This window comes from Aphelocoma coerulescens, chromosome 2 (genome assembly GCF_041296385.1).
Source record: "Aphelocoma coerulescens isolate FSJ_1873_10779 chromosome 2, UR_Acoe_1.0, whole genome shotgun sequence".
NCBI classification, from domain to species: domain Eukaryota; kingdom Metazoa; phylum Chordata; class Aves; order Passeriformes; family Corvidae; genus Aphelocoma; species Aphelocoma coerulescens.
This window is the reverse complement of record NC_091015.1, coordinates 46,732,302-46,750,174: the sequence shown is the minus strand read 5'-3', so window position 1 is coordinate 46,750,174 and position 17,873 is coordinate 46,732,302. Positions and strand designations below refer to the sequence as shown.

The window sequence follows — 17,873 nt, the reverse complement described above, 5'->3', positions numbered from 1 at the left end:
TTAGATCATGATGTGCGTGGAATTTTTTAATACCATATGGTAATATTATATTTGCTATGTTGGCAGTCCTCGGGATGGGGATTCTGTTACCCTTATCACTATGTAAGGCAGAAGGAATATGAAGACCCTAGAATAATACTATGAGTAGCACAAAATACTGGTAGCATCAAAAATTAAAATTAAGGTTTATTGCTTTGGGTTTTTTTGGTCTAAATTCACCTTGTAATATGCAGCCATTTTTCCTCTTCAATTGTCTTGGTGAACCTGGGCATTCAGACATACATTTCTATCAAATTAAATTGCAAAGAAATAATTCCCTTAGAAGCTCCCTTTCAGCTTCATTACAAACTCCATGTATGAATACTGCAAGTGTTAGCAGCTATATTTTCATGATGTTTACAGAATTACTCAGAAGTTTACAGTATTTTTTTTTTTTTTACCTTTTCTTCTTTGTGAAGATCAAAGTAACTGGTTTTTATTGTTCAGCCGTTGTTAACATACAAGACCTAATATTCCCACACGTATAGTAAATTTTAACATCCTTGGCTTTTTGCAATTAGTAAAAAAAACCCTGGTGGGTATTTAGTTTACCTGGCAGTGCATTGGTACTTGAAGCTGCTGCTGGCAAATTCTGGAAGGGTTTTTTCTGCGTGAATGCTTGGGGGCTTGATCTGTGATTTTTAAATGCCTTTGGGAGGTGAGATCAGATACGTAAGAATGTGATTGTGTTTATTTTTTACATGAATCCCACAGCTAGAATCCTTAGGGATTTGCTGTATCAAAGATATTTATGAGAATATTGCCCTTGGCTACAGTTTGAAAGGGAGCAATGTAGGACAGGGACAGATGAAGGGTAGGCAAGCTGGTGACTCTGGTCATAGAGAATGTTGAGAGTCTCCTAGATCTGGATACCCTTTCTGATGCATAGCACTCAAGCAAAATAGGAGAGTAAGCAATATCCAGCAGTCACATTTCCACTTGAGAGGTTTTTTTGTTTGTGTATTCGGTTCCTGAATGTTCATAATTCCAGAAACAGCAAAACATGACCAGGATTAATCACTCAATTTATGGATTCAGTATATGCTGTTGTCTGTGCATGGCCTCATCTTATTTGGAGAGCAGGCTCTTCAGGCATGTGACTATTATATTTAAGCTTTGATGTGAAGTAAATTTTTGTTGTTTGGTCACTTGAACTTCTGTGTTCTTTCAATTTTCCCGCTTTAAAGGGAAGAATAGGGCAAGATAATGGCAATAACATCTGGCAGATTTGTCACAGCAGTTCCTCAGCATATCTACCTTTAGGTTTTCCATGAGTAATAGGTAGTAAAAATGATGAAGCGAGCATAAAAAGGGAAGAATTGTAAAGCCAAGTTCTATCTGAAGTTTTTTTTTCTGAGGATGTATTGTTCTAGTAATAAGAAGGAATTATATGCCTTCAGTTCAGCCAAAGATCTTGAGCATTACAGAGAATTGTTGGACTCGATGATCTTAAAGGTCTTTACCAAATGAAATGATTTTATGAACTAGCCAAAGTGCCATTTAAACAAATTAAGAATCTAACATTTACATTAATGTTGCTGACCAGAATAGTCCCATAATCTGTTAGTAATATACATCTGCTGATTTATAAAAATATGTATATGCATGCACATGTGCACACACATACAGAATGTTTTAATTAGTTGCTGGGATAATGTATAAATTTCTGCTCCTTTAAATGTGCTGATTGAAAAATGAAGAATTCCTGCCCTTTAAGTGTTCAGCTTTCACAGAGGTTACAGTAAATCTCTTAATCTCCCAAGCACTTATTCTCCTCTGTGTTTTTCACAGACATTTATCCACAGGACATTCATTTCCAATCTGTATTTAAATCCAGGAATAACTATGTGGGCTTTGAGCTATCTGCTTTCATGCACTGCTAATGGGCTCTACCACAGGAACTCTGGATGAACTGGTGGGGGGGAAAGAGACTCAAGCCATGTTCGGCTTCTATTTCATCTTAAACTGAGTCTCTATTTATTTTTGGTGAAGAGAGCATTAAAGAAAGCAATTATTTGGGGGCAAAGGAAGGGCAGGAAAGATCCACAATAAAGGATTTATTTATTCAGTCTTTATAGAGAACACCAGTGTATCAGATTTTCAAACTTATAATGGAGCATAGTTGAATTTATCTGCTGAATGGGGTGTGAGGATTTGAAACATATCCTGGATTTTTGTCAAATACTGTCAGCACTTTTTTTCATATTCCTTACAGAATTTGTAGTCCAGAATCTTGAATGTAAATGGTCATAGCTTCACATTGTTTTGTAAATACACAGTAACTCAGAATAGCATGTTCTCCCATTACTTAGATGCTTTGCAGTCACTGTGCTGAATGGCCCATTTCTGTAAGAGAAATGTAGTATTAAATTAATATTATGTTGTAAAAGAAAACACAGAAACATAATGTCTTTGAAGTAGTTACAATGAAGCTGCCTCTTGACCTTTTGGCATTTTCTCTTCTTCACATCAAAGAATTTGTTTCAGTTTTATTCAGAGCATATTTAGGGAGGCAAAGTGAGGGGGATTGAAAGAAAATGTGCTGAGGAGACCTTTAATTCTGTATTTCCAGCCTATGTAAAATAGCCTCAATTTGAAAACTATACTAAGATATATCCAGAAAAACGTTACCCGTGAACATAAATCCTTTAAACAATGTTTTTTCTTCACAACAACTTGCTTTTAAACAACAGAAGAACTCTGTTGTTTTCTTCCCATCTTATTTTCCTCTCCAGCATCATTCTCTTCATTATTTCTCTTCTCTGTCTCCATTCTGTGAGCATTTCTCCAGAGCACAAATCCCCCTTTCTGTGCAATGTATTTTCTGACCTTTGCTGAACCAGCTTGCTCTGGTGTTTTGGTATTATAAACATGCTATTTTATCAAAAACAACTAAATAGCTTTTGGTCAATAACAGCAACATGCATTTTTTCTTTCCTGCTTATAATATTGGCTATACTTTCAGTACTATTTGTATAAAGATTTGGAGGAGTGGTTATTATTTTCTGGTAAATGTGCTTAACTTTTGAAATGATACCTTTGAAAATATTCTCATTAGAGTGTGATAATAAATCATTTGATAGAAGATTTTTGTGTATCTTTCTTAATTGCGTGTTCTGGTCTCATGTGGAGCCATCAGTGAAAATAAATAGGCTAATTAAACTGCAATGCTTATTAAATTCTTGCCAAATTTGGTTAGACCCTCTTTCCTGGTGCTGGAAAAGTCTAACTCAAATCATCATTCATAGCATGAGTAAACTTCTAGATAGATGGAGATTAGGAAAACATTTCCAGTCAGATCTTGTGAGATGCTGCTTACCCCCTTCAGTTAAAGACCTCCGACCAAAGACAACATTGGAGGGAGGCAACGGACTTGCACCAGTGTCTTGGCCTCTCACAAGAGTGTGAAAAGGGCATTGGAAAGGACTGCTGTCTTGTACCAGCTTGAGGCTGGACTTCTTAATTCACTGATTTGCATAACCTAAAGAACAGATGATAATAGGGTCTAATGAAGTGTTATCCAGCTACTTAGTAAATGATTGCCTGAGCAAATTTACTTAAAACACTCTGGTGCCAGGAAAAGGATAGCAATGGGTCTGAAACTTTTTATTTTTGTATTTATTTTCCCTTCTTAAGGGACCAAATCTCTGTCCAACAATTCTAAATATGTATCTGCCTCAGTAAATTTATACATTGTGGATTCTCTAACTCTGTTTTCTTGCCACGTTAAGAGAATGAACAGTGTTTTTTGTAACCAGGAAAGTATTGCTTAAGATCACTATGCTTTTTAGGTTATTTAAACATGAAGCTGACATATTGGCCTGCGCAACGACCTGTCCTCACACTGCAGATTCCTAGCTAAAACTGAAAACAAAAGTAAAAAAACATTCAAGGTGGGATAAAGATAAAACCTGAAAAAAGGTGATTTAAAATATTGGATAACTTTGAAGTGGGAATTTTCTAAATCTGGAAATTTTCTCTTTCATAAAGTGTTCAATGGCTTCTTTTCAAACACAATGAGTTTTCGATCACATCAAGTTCTTGTTTGCTGTAGAATGCTGCATGTTTCTGATGAATGTCTGCTTCTTAGCAATAACATTTCTTAATAGAATTGACCACAGGAGTAAATAGAAATTGTCTGTGAAAGAAACTTGTTTAAACTATCATTTAACTTGCAGTTGTAGAGGTTTATACTGATGAATGGCTCATTTAAAAATCAGGTGGACTAGAGCCCAGATAATTCTCCTTCACAACTTACTGAATTTAGTCTTAGTATATTAGGACCCTAGATGTTACAGCCATTCCTTTATTTTTTGTTTTTTTCAAAAGTAGATTCAAGGAAGTGAGATAGAGCCATGCTCTTCAGGAATTGAAACCTTCACAAAACCTGATTTCTGTCTCTCTTGTTGCACAGCTTGCAGACTGGAACATAAATTTCTGTTTCTCGTTTAGAGATTTAGGTTTTAATATTTAGCATTTAAGCTTAATTAATTTTCCCAACATTTAATAACTGCATTTAAATTAGGCTGGTTTTGATGGCTAATTATCATTAATTTATGGCTGCCTTGACATTTCTAATACACTAATTATTACAGTGAAATCACTTAAAAACTTTAGTACATTTTAAGTTGTTTACTTATGAACTGTTTATTCATCTGCTTTCATGGGAGAGCACTGTGGCAGTAAGGACTGCAGGTACTCAGTTTGCTGCTGTAAGAAATAGTTTGTATCAGCCTCTCATCTGGCAAATTATCTGATAGTCCAGCAGGCATTTTCACCTACTTGTAATACCAATGGGGAAATTAGTACTAAACAAAATTTCTCACCCAGCCCAAATGCAGGTGTGGAATATAAAACATTCACGTGTCCTGACTGGCTCAAAATCTTGCAATGAGTTTCTGGCAACCAGAACTTGATTGAAGGATATATGATTCAGGTTTCAGTTGTCACAGCTTGCCTCTCTGACATTTACACTCCAAATCTGACAGGTAATTCACTTTACCAGTCAAGGTATTTTCATCAAAAACTGTGGTACTTCTCTTTCTTTATCCACAGCTCCCTGATGAGAATCCATTATATATTTAATTAAGTCTTTTGAAAAGCAGTAGTGTAAAACTTGGTTTTGTTCAAGGACTTTTAGTCTTTATTAAGTTTTGTGTGGTAATAATTTCTGACTCTTGGCTTGTAATATATATTAAACTTTGTCTTCTTAGCAGATCTGCTGTCACAAAATTCTGAAGAGAACTATGGTTATATTGTTATGTTTCTAGGACTGCAAATGGAATAGTCAGCTATGTTTCTTTCCCCAAACCTTGATGCAGGAATGGTTTGTGAGAAGCTTAAGCTAATTTTTCGGTGAATTTTTGTTTGAGGATTTTCTTATTCCTAAAACAATGACAACAACAACAACAAAAACTCAAACAAAAAAAAACCCCAGACCACAACCTCCCTAGTAAACAACCAACAAAACAAGCACATGTACCTCTTCCAATCCCAAACTGGACAAACCCAAACTATAGTTGACGAATTTTTTTTTTTTTATGTGGTAAAAATTAAACATTTTAATCCTCTTAGGACATCAGAATAACTTACAGCATAAATGTTATGTTATGTACATTGTGATAAGGATAAAATTACAAGTAGTTCCACAGAGAACAGGAATGGAAATTTGTATTTACATTATTTCTTATAATGCTCAGTTTATGAGATGTAAAGATAGGGTTATGAACTGGAAGCTGCACAAGTTTTCAATACCAGGCATATTCATAAATTATTTTACTCCTCTAAAACATAGTTGAACTCATGTGAGGCGAATTGTACCTGCCAAAAAATCATGGTCAAATACTCAGGCTCATGCCAATGAGCCATGGTTCCACTCACTTCCATCAGCCCTTCAGAGCTTTGTTCTCTGAGGGTCTGCTGCTGCTGCATGGAGGCTTCTGTCACTGTAGTGACTTTTTCCTCTTTGTTGTTTTTACATAGCCCATTTAGCTGTAATGGATGGATGGATTTTAAAACCATCTGCAGCTGCTATTAATATAATTTTTCAGTGTGTGTACTTCCACAAGCTTTTGGTAACAGCTGTTTGAGCAGAACTCTTTTTTTATTTACTTCCTTTCTATCTAATTTTACAGTATCATTTCATTTTTTGCTTGTTTCAGGTAATATTTCACTATCAGAAAATGTCAGTCATAAAATTAAAAGAAAGTCCTTTGCAAATGTCCAGTGAAGTATTTGAATTTTGAAAGAAAGTACTTAGTGTACATTCCATGTCAGCAATTTAAAATCCACACAGTTTATTTTAGTGGTATTTCTGTCAAGAGCTTATCAGAAGTTTGAGTGTTACTATAAAAGCTCTCTATTTTTACTTTAATTATATGTATGTGTGCTCTTCTGGCAAATAATAGAAATTATTTACTGTAAAAGTTGTACTCAGCCTATATTTATTGGGAGATTTAAAAATACTCTTGCGTTTTAACAACTTCCTCAACAGTCACATAGTGTGCTTTCTCCTTGATTACTGTTTGATGTGTGATGTGTATATCTAGGTAATAGAAATACTTTCTCATTAAGCTTATACATACTTAAGAGGTATATAGGTTTTAATGATTAGAGATTATTGCTGCATTTACACATCCATGGAGAAATATTTTGCCTGACGTACATTTCTCTTCTACTCTGCATGAACTACCTTCAGTTAATGTTGTTAAAACTTGGGGTATGCAGGAAAAATCAGTGACCATTTCAAAAACAATTGACTAAAAATAATGGTGCTACTTATGTTGGGAACAATAGAATATATTTGCTCCTTTTTGTGTTCTAGAATGACTTTTGATAATTTTCTTTGAAGTGACTGATTTTTTAGACATTTGTGGTACAGTGATGTCAAATTTGCCTCTTTTAACTAGAGGCAGGAGTCCCCAAGAGGAAAAAATAGGTTTTGTTGTAGTCTTCAGAACAACAGTATATAAGAGAAGGAGAAGTCTCTGGAAGTTTAAATCTTTTCAGCAGCAACTTTTCTTCCACAAGAGTCATTCCTCTTGTTTGACTGAAACAGGATTCCCATGCTCTAGTAGATGCACAAGTTACCATTTTGAGCAAGTGACAAAGATACTTTTTATTCTTTTTTTCCTATAATATTTTTAGATAGTTTAATCAATCTATTTCCCATATATATTGTGGTGAGGAGTAATATAAAATTTTCAATTAAAAACCTTCATCATTTAGTGATGATTAAGCCAGCTAAATTAGTTCTTGATGTTACAAACTAAATTGATGGCAATTAAAGGACTTAGGAAATAAATTGAAATACATTGTTTCTTGTCTCTGTAAGGAGGTTTGGCATTTCTGCCAATAGGGTTATATTGATCCTTCTTCCTTTGTGTCTCACACTTTGTCAAGCTATTGTTTACAGGTTATTTGATGTTATAGTATTTTTCTTTTGGTATTAGGAATTTCTAAATAGTTCACTGCTTTGTAAAGTCTTCTTCTGGAAAGGCAAGAAATGTGGGAAGATCACTTTACAAACAGGCTTTACAGCTATGTTTTTCAGCAGGACTGTTTGTCTTCAAGACTGTAATCTAAGGTAAACATCATATTCTCTCTAAAGAGAGACAAACTCTTTGAAGCATATGATGCTTTAAATGGAGATTCTGTTTTGAGACCAGAACATAGATTTTTCTTCTACTACCTTCAGCGTGCTGATTGGGTAAGATTAATTTAAGTCAGTCTTAGGGACGTGGCTTTACAAACGCAAAAAAACAGGACATTTCTGTGATAGGTCTGTGAGTTCCAAAATTAATCTTCTGGCTGTGCATTCTGGTAAGTAGCAGGTTTAAATGGCAGCACTTCAGGCAGAGTATGGGGAAGAAGAGAATGCTGTTTTACAGCCCAGCTTTGTAGGTTGCAGCCATGACTCTGATAGGTATTGTACTGCTTCAGCTGAGGAAACTCCCCTGGTTCCTTTCTCAATACCATTGGTAATAAAGCTTCTGGATTGAGTACTCTTTATTTTATTTTTAATGCTAGAAAAAAGACAAAAGAATGCAAGTTCTTCCTTTCAAGTCATATTGCCTGTTTTCACCACAGGAATTCTTGTATCTCTCTGAAATCCAAACAAGTTTTGTGGCAGGATACCTTGTTGAATATACTATCAGATGTTGCCACTTTTCTTACCATAATATTCCTAGCTACTGCTAGTGAACACCAACACTGAAGCAAGGGTTGATTGTTTTTCTAAATATGACTTAGCAGCACTGCTTGTATTAGATGCTAACTTGTAGTGCTTCTTCTAGCCTGACTTGAATTTCTTGGGGATTTACAGATATATTATATTAATGTACCAGCCAGACTGCATTAAAATGAAATACAAGTCTAGCTTTTTTTGGCAGGTGAAGTGCTTAACAGTTATACCTTCTAGTCCTATCATTTGAAAGGATCAAAAGAAGCTTGATAGTCTAAAACTTAGCACTATGTTGCTTTGAGGAGAAAGCTGTCTGTTTTTACATCATCTAAAGCCAAATGATTCATGACAAAACCGGAGAGAATAAGTCTTTCTTGCTGAAACATTATTTGAAGGGCTAATAGTAGAACAGGAGATGCATTTCTGGAGTAAAAGATAAGAGTTTGAAAATGCTGTCTTGGCTAGCTTTGGCTTATGTAGCAAAAATGTTAAGCCCCTCCAAAGACAACCTTCGATGACCCATATGCTAATACTTCCTGGCCAGCATTACTCCTGATTACAAAGGAATCTAATAACCTTCCTTGGCAGAGATTGCTGTCTTCTCATGTCACTGGTGATCTCTAACAGCAGTACTGAGTGAGTGGGTTCATGGGAGTCCTGCACATTTTTGCACTGTTCCACAAAGATCTGCCCTGTGTGCTTTCATTCAAAGTGTGCTTTTTAGGAATATGATGTTCCTATTTGCCTCTCCAAGTTTCAAAGATGATGTAAGAATAAATATTACGGTTTAAGTGTTTTATTTTGCTTACTAACAGAGACTTTTGTGTGACAGCTGCTCTAGGGGTTGTAAAAATGGGTGCATAGACATATAGGAGAATTTCTGTCCTTGAATCATACTTTAATCTGTGATAGGATCCATTCACATTTTATAGTTTGTTATTCCTGCTATATTCCTATGATCTCTTGTTAATATTCTTGTATTGTTGCTAAGAAAAGGTTTTTCTGAAATAAAGGCTATACTTAAGTTTTTGCTAAGCTGTGGCTTCCCCATTAGAACATTTGGGAACTACCTTCTCAAGAATATGCATTTAAGAACTACTTTTTTGTGTATAGCTAACAGAATTGTGAATGTCAAAATTCCCAGAGACAGCACTTAGTTTAAAAAATAAAACAAACACCCAAAAAACCCTCCAACCAACCAACCAACCAACCAACCAACCAACCAAAAAACCCCCAACACTCAAACTCCCTTATTTGGGGGATTTAAACTAGTTACCTGCAACATTTCCAGAATATTTCTGCATCTACCACAGCGATTCATATAAGATGACACTACAGAAATGGGATTAGGCTAAAGAGCTGAACTCTGAGTTGGATTTTTAAAGTTAAGAGGAACTCCCTGCTGAACTGCCTTGCCTGGTTTGTTTTTCAGAACATTCTCAATGTGAGGAGCATGTGAAGGCTAGGTCATGGTTTATGAGAAGTCACTTGATACTGTCTTTCCATGGAATACTTGAAAGGCTTTGCTGGAGTATCACTTGCTCTATATACTTGAAAGTGTTTTCAAAGTTATTTTTTATGCCACAGCATAACATTTACCTTGAATGCTTCCAATGGGGGATGAAAATGTTAATCTTGTGAGAATATGTTCTTTTGAGAAATATTTTTAAGTAGTATCAAGGGGACATTAGGGGAACCTGTTAAATCTGAAGAGTTTTACAAATTGTTTGCAGTCTCCTCATGAGTCTACTGGATATAATTTTTTCATGACCTAAAGTCCAAGCCCATTTCTCTTTCTCAACTAAGTTCCACACTTAGTAAGTCCAAACTGACCAGCATTTGACATAAATGTTGCTGTATGCTTTAACTTTAAATTCAGATTTAATTAGATGCAGATGCTAGACTGAATAATATCTTAAGTGCTCTGTTCCCACACAATGAACCCCCATGTCACTTATAAGACATCTGATGTCTGCTGTGGTTTCCTGTCTGCTTGTGGGAAATGTTTTCCTTAGGAATTAATGTCTTATGGGGAGCCAGATGAGCTCCTACATCTGCCACAGGTTTCAATCTCTTGTCCAGTGCTAGAAATCTGATCTTTCTGTAAGTGCCACCTCTGAGTAAATGCTGTAAGTGGAAGATACTTAAAAAGCAGAATTCATACCTCCTTGGGATGTAAAACATTCTTTTCTGTTTCCCTTTGATAATGTTCTAGCTGTTCCCCCATAATCTATAATCTTTCAAATCTAATCAGTTTCCTCTTGCAATTCACTGGGACTTCCTTGAAGTAGTTTTGAAGAACCTCAGATCAAAAGAATGAAAACTCACGTAGGTACTACATGTTTAGGTTTTATGCATGTGGAAATTAGCTAAACCTACAGTGCTTTCCATCATTTCATATGAACATTTTATATTTTTGATAAATGAAAAGGAAAGCTGTGTAGTGTTTTGTCTTTCAAGTGTGTACTTTCAAGTATGGCAGAGAATTGTCTTAATATTTTTTTCCAATTAGATATACTTCTACTCAACTTGGCTACACTAAGTGTACTTTTCACTTGACTAAAAAGATTTGCTTGTCTTATCTGAACTCTTGCCCCCTTCCCTGAGTCTGTTTCCAAGAATGGTTCATTTGCATGCAAAGGAGAAAGAGATCTTTTAATTGCAATTAGTGAATCTGATTTTGGCTCCTGAATGTAGAATTAAATGAAAATCTTCATTTTAACTTCTTTACTACATTTTACTTATTTATATAATTAACACCTGCTGTAGACGTTTTGCATTTTAATGTAGAAAACAGAATCAGTGTGTAAAAAGAAAATAATAATGCCTGAGCATTAGTCGTAATTTCCCCACATTGAGACAGTAAATTCTTTACTAGAATTAAGTTCTTTTCCTTAGAATAGTAGTGCTTAAAATTGTTACATTTTTTAATATGAACTTTTTACTAGAAAATTATAGTTAAGTTTCCCTATGTCTGATTAGTTTGCAAAATATATGTTGAAAGGAAACATAATATCAGTGTCCATAAATAAATGAGTCTAAAGGTGAGATTTACTCGCCCTATTTTTGATTGAGTCTAGAAGTGAAGACAGTTGACTTTCTGATTCAAACTGGGAATATTGTGCTCCTTGTTCTGAAAAATTTTGCTAAATGTTACCATATTTCACACATTATACGCATGTGTGCACACACATGCACACCCATATAGGTATAAATGGAGTACCTCTGTGTATCTGTGTTGCTCTAATTGTGCTCTATGCCAAAACACAAAATGGAAATGAGTACATTGAATAACTGTACCTGAATTTGCATGTGCAACTCACTGAGAGTAGCCTGTGTTGTGATCAAAATATCCTGTACCTTTGCAGCTGTGTATCCTTTTACAGCCTGCTCGAATGGTTTAAATTTAGTCAGCCAAGTCCCAGATGCTCTCTCTTTAACCAGTAGAGTAATTAGATCTATTTCTGTTATCATGTCAGAAACTTTCAGTTTCTGTAAAGTCTTAAAATATTTCCAATTCTGAATATAATGAGATTTACTGCATTGAAAATATGATCCAAATAATAGACTTGCTATCAAACAGCAGATCACCTTTTTTCTACCTGCAGAGCTGCCCAATTGTTCATGTTTCTATAATAATGTAGATCACAGTAAAAATTATGAATTACAGGAAACTGGTTTATCATTTGCACTTCTATTGAGGGTTTATTTCTTATCTCAAGCTCTGTAATAGTTGGTTCATAAAGCGTTTTGTTTGATTTTCAGTGTACAATTATGTTAGTGCTCTTCCTTTGTTTTGTACCTTTAAACTTTCTGTAACTAAATTTAGTTTTTGCTGGAAACTGATTACTTTCGAATTCTGAACTCTTAAAGAACTGTTATTGCATTATTGCCAAAACTGGAATGAAACACTTTAATGTTTATAAAAAGTGACCCCGTTCTGTTGGTATCCTGGTGGTCTGTGACGGGTACAACATATGCAGTTTAGGGAAAGGGCCAAACCAGTGTTTGCTACTTTAAGTTTGCAAGTTTTATGAAACTATAACTTTGTTGTGTTCTAGGCTTACTATTAAACTTTAGATTTTCTTTAAAGGCATTAACCCTTTACATGAATTTTTTGTCTGTGTTTGGTTTAAAATTTTTAAATTATTGTTTATTTTTCTTGTATCTAAAAAAAATCTACTTAAACGGATTTTCTTCTCTGTATAAAATAGCATTTATGCAACTGGATATGTTTATTGTCTGTCATAAATATTTGTACAGTTTTGGTAATGTTTTCCTATTGGGTTTGTTAGTTCTTTTATTGCTTTGAGAAGATGAATTTTAGAAAGAAAAAATTATTTGTTTTTTCAAAGTGGTAATAGCTATATAAGTTGCTGCAAGACTTACTGTAGTATCTTCCAGAAAAGAACACAGCCTGGTTTTTACACTGCCTGTGAGTATGAAATTGTGGAGACTGGAATACCTGGAACTTGATTTGAAGACACTTCTTGCAGAGGGTAAAATAGCTTAAGAAAGTTGTGGTGATGATTTTGAAACTGAAATTTCTGAGAGGAAGCTTTGGTCATGAATCAGTTTGGCCCTGGAACAGTTTTGAAACACTGCCTTTATCTAAAATTCTGTGAGTTCAGTAATGACTGTGGACAGGAAATTGAAAGTTTACACTAATGAGTGATATGAGGTAGCAGTCAGCTGCCTTTATGAGAACTTTCCTTGTCGTGGCTTTCTCTCTGACCTGATGGATCTTGGATGCAATGATGTGCTCTCCCCGGTTTGGGTGGTCACTCCTTCCCCTGTTAGGTGTTTCGTGTCCAGGCGAGGGCACTGCAGCATGTGGCACAGATGTGGAGAAGAGCTACATGGAGAGGCTGAGAGAAGCAGCATGGCTTTACCGACATAGCTGAAGATAAATCTACTAAGTGCCTTATGTTATTAAATTCCAAAACCAAGGGAAGCTACTTTTATTTCTTGAGAAATATGAACAGGAGAAAGTATGCAGAGACTTCACAGTAATTTTATACTAATACACACTTTGCAAAAATTAATAACAGAAGATTATACAGGTTTATTATTGCCTGTTTTGTATTGCTAGACACTGAAATTATTTAGGCACATATATTTAAATAGTTTATTTTAGCATGTCAAATTGGGAGTGGTGTACATCTATGGGAGTGAAGGTGAAATTAATATATTAAGTGCTCCCCATCCACCCCACCTTTTTTTTCCTTAGCTCCCTGACAGGATAGTGATTTTCACTCTTCCTTATTCTTTCTGAATCAAAGCAAACTGTCTTAAAATCAAAAGCTAAAATTCAGACACTGTAAGTTTAAATTATAGCAGCACCTGCAGAACTAGTTTTTCTACATGGGCAAATTAAACTTAATAACATGTTCCCAACCCCCAAAGGGTAGCCAGAGCAGTGCCAGGCACAATCAGTTTCCATACTGTGGGGCTTTAAAAAGTTCTGCTGGGGTGCAATTGAAGCCACTACCCAGAATTTTTCCTGGTGATTTCCTATATTAGCTCTCTAGAGACTATATTAAAGTGTTGAAGCTTAAAGGACTTCCATGTTTTCAAGAGCTAGGAGAATATCTAACATCAGAGTGTTATTTGCACATCAACCCAACTGTTACAATAACCAACTTATCACTGGGAAGCAGAAATGGATCTTTAAAATTTTTAGATAGATTGGCGCTCTTACTGTCTGAAAGAAAATTCATGATTCCATTAGGAAAGTGGTGGTGATACTGAATGGTTACAGGATTTAACCCTACTGTTTTGGGTAACATTTGTTAATATGATTTTATGAATCCTATTAGAGATGTAATATTACCTGTTCTGCTTTACTCTGTAGTATGAAACAGATCTGTGTAAATATACTGGAAATTATGTTATTACTCCTATTAGCTTTATGTAATAAAATTGTCTGATCCCTATCCTCAGACTCACAGTCCTTTGGCAGACTTAGTAAACTGCCACAAAAGCCCAAAAATCACATTATTGTCTCTCAAGAGGTGAAACAATATCTGTGCTTGTTGTGCATCGTGCCACTCTTGCTCTGTTCCAGCCAGTTAATTTTCTTCATGTGTATATATTAATTTGGGCAGACCAGGAAGTATTTAAGGTAATTGTCTGAAAAATCTGAAATATTATGTTACTGCATATCATTGTAATGGGATATTATTTTGGTATTATTTGGTATTTCTTCTGCTAAAATAGCTAAATTTTATTAGTGAGGGTTGGAGACGTGGGTTTTCTTTTGTTTTGTGGTTTGTTTGGGTTTTTTTTTGGTTTTGTTCCCTCCAAATAGATTCCCTATGTCCATTTTTCTTTTGATTTCTGTGGACTGTTATTGCATTGGGAATATGGAGGAACAGCTGACTGTGACTGGCTTACTGTAAGAGCTGGATTTCTGTATAACCTGTCATGTAGCTCTATTGAGGAGGGATACCCTAGAGGTGTTTTGTTAGTGCTGCTGCAGGGCTTTTTAAATTATAATACAGTGTTCTCTAGAATGCTGATGAGTTTCAGTGACAACTTCAGTAAATCAGAAAAGACATTTTCAGCTGTTCTTCTAAATTTGCTGCCTTATTCTTTGTGGGATTTGGGCACACAAAGGACTCTTTAAAAAAGGAAAGAAGTGGCTGCAGTTCCACAATTCACAACATTAAAAAAAAAAAAAAAATGAAGGCTTTGTATCACCCCTTAACACATTTTAAGAAAGTAGATTAGAATGGTATAAGAAGCTGTCAGTTACAGCATGTCAATAATTATGGGAAGGGAAGGAAAGTAGGGTGAATTCTTCAACGTGTCTCTAACACTTATCATGGGTTGCTTTGTTGAGTGTGCCATCCAGAACATCATCTTCAGAGCAGCCTGTGTACAATGGTTCATGTGTAGAGCCATGTGGCTTAGGAGTAGTTGCCAGAGAGGAAGAAATAAAAGGGGAGGATATTTTGTGTTTATTTTCATTTTAAACATGAAAGGATTTAATGTCATAACTGCTTCATTCTGGTTAAAAGAAAATGGAATGAGTGTCCCTAATGGGACATGGAGAATTGATGGTATGGTGTTGAAACCAAGATCGTGACAAGCAGCACTTCACACTATGTCTGTGGAAGCAGTTATGTTTTCAAAAAGGATGTTATGCGGAAGGTCACATCTTTGCCTCCCATCAAGATCCTTCTACAATCCAGAATGCAATTTGTATTTTTAAAATTAGTATCAAGTGCTGACTGTCCTTAGAGTGGGATAGCTGCTATAAAAAATATTACTTCAGTTCCTATTTTAGAAACAATTTTTTCCATAGTTGCAAAGTCCCTGAATGATACTGCCCAGATATCAAGGAGTTTATGCCTATACTTCCAGCTGTTTAAGCTGGAAATATTTCATATTACTATAAAATAGTTTTATCTCTCACAAATTGTCTCGTTTACCTGTCATGGTCTACTTTGTACACCCTCATTGCAACCTACCTACAGTTTTGAGTTATTGGTAAAATAATTTCTGGATTCAGTTATCACATCCAATCAGTTATTCTACATAATGAAATCACTAATTTCCCCCAGCTAAATGGCTGGCATGGTTTAACCCGGCCAGCAACCAAATACCATGCAGCAGCTTGCTCTCTCCCCCACCAGTGGGACTGGGGAGAGAACTGGAAGGGTAAGGCTGGGAAACTCATGAGTCGGGATAAAGATGTTTTAATATAGAAAACAAAAGCTGTACATGCAAGTAAAGCAAGGAATTAATTCACTGATTCCCATGGGAAAGCAGATATTCACCCATCTACATCATCACACATAATGGTGGCTTGGGGAGACAAATGCCACCACTCCAAACGTCCCCCACTTCCACCTTCTTGCCCCCACTTTATTGACTGAGCATGAAGCTATATGGTCTGAAATACCCCTTTGGTCAGTTGGGAACACCTGTCCCAGGTGCGTCCCCTCATAAGTTCACAAGTTCTTGTCCCCAGCATGGCAATACAAAAAGCAGCAGAAGGCCTTGGCTCTGCGTGAGGCCTGCTCATCAATAACAAAAATATCTCTACATTATCAACCCTGTGTTCAGCACAAATCCAAAACACAGCCACCTACTACCCACCATGAAGAAAATTAACCCTATCCTAGTCAAAACCAGCACAATAGATTCATAACAATTTTGATGAAAGCAAAAATAAGAGAAACAACACCCTAGGGATGCAATCGTGTTTCCATTAACCAAAATTTCACTTTAGCTATTCACATTTGAGTTCCTACACTCATGTCTAGACTGGATAAGCATGTTATTTTCACAGATTCCAATCCCTGTGTTCTCACTGGGTTTTGGGGTAGATATATAAATTCTTTGCATCTTTGAAAAATAGTCTAGTTTGATTTCTTGATCTCCAATATTAACACCAGTTTCTGACCTCTTTAGAGTGTCTGACAAGAAGAATTTGATTAAGTGGGTAAGTTTCTTCCTGTCATAAGGCTGTTGAGATCTTTCAGTTCCCAAGTCCAAACTCAGGAGATATTTTCCTAGTGTGATATAATTTTGACCTTATACCACTGATATTGACTATATAATGGACTCTGTATTTCTGGAAAATTAAATTAGTGTGCGATAATTCTTCAACTTGCTCGCTCCTTCCAGTCCTATATGATGCTCATAATTTCTATTTTAATATACTGAAATATATTTATCTGTAGTAACAATTCAATTTCTATGTTAAACATGTAGATTCTATATTTAGAGAAGTCTTTCAGGGTGCTTGCTGCACATCTACAGTTTACATATAGTATTGGAGCTTTTCTGAGTTAATGATTTAATTAAGCTTAGGGATTTCTTAGTACAACTGACAAATATGTGGAACTTTCTCTTCCTTTGTATTCTAGTAAAAGGACTGAGAAAATATTTTCCCACAAAAAAGCTATAAACCAGTTTGGTATGGATTTTTCCATTTTCCCCCTGTCAAATGGCTTGATTTCTTAAATTCGAGGAATAATTACATGCTTATGCTAAGTATAAAAGGCCCTTTGTATAGGTGAAATAAATTGGCCTTTCCCTTCTGCTAGAAAGTGAAAGGAAGTCAAGTTGTCAGTGGTCACTCTGAATTTACATGTGGTTCTATATAATTATTTATGCCGTTACCATCATGATTCAGCATGGTTATGGAGTGCTGTAGGTCCCTCTTGAATTTGTCTATTCCTATGTGTGCCATGGTTTTCATTTATTGTTTGTTCCAGTTTTAGTCTATTGGATATTGTTAGATTTCTAGTTCAATATTTTGTTAGTTGTATCCGGGGTCTGCTTTTTGCTCTGCCACCTGATTGTATTCTGCACCCATGGCAGTGATACTGTTGTGCTCCTGCTCCTGTTCTTCTGTGGTGTTTGATGTGCTGGGATGTTTATCTGAGATCACTGTTAGGTATTAGTCTGGGACAACATCATTCTTCTCTCTGAAAAAAAAAAACAAACCCCAAACAAAACAGGAACATATTTGGTAGAATTTTTCTTAGGTGTTCCCAAGCTCCTCATTAGTGTAGATGGTCCTGCAGAGCCCTGGGATTTTGTGGTAACAGCAAGCTGAAACTGCTCTATAGGCTGGCAGAAATAAAGCCATGAGACTGCCAGTGAAGTGCAATGTGCTGTGAGTTCAGAGGTCCTG

The 17,873-nt window shown here is 35.7% G+C and overlaps 1 protein-coding gene across 9 annotated transcripts in view; it reads left to right on the top strand.

Annotated features, from left to right (window-relative positions):
- The window catches only part of ZNF385D (zinc finger protein 385D), a 428,588-nt gene that overhangs the window by 99,425 nt on the left and 311,290 nt on the right, over positions 1-17,873 (top strand). The window lies entirely within an intron of this gene.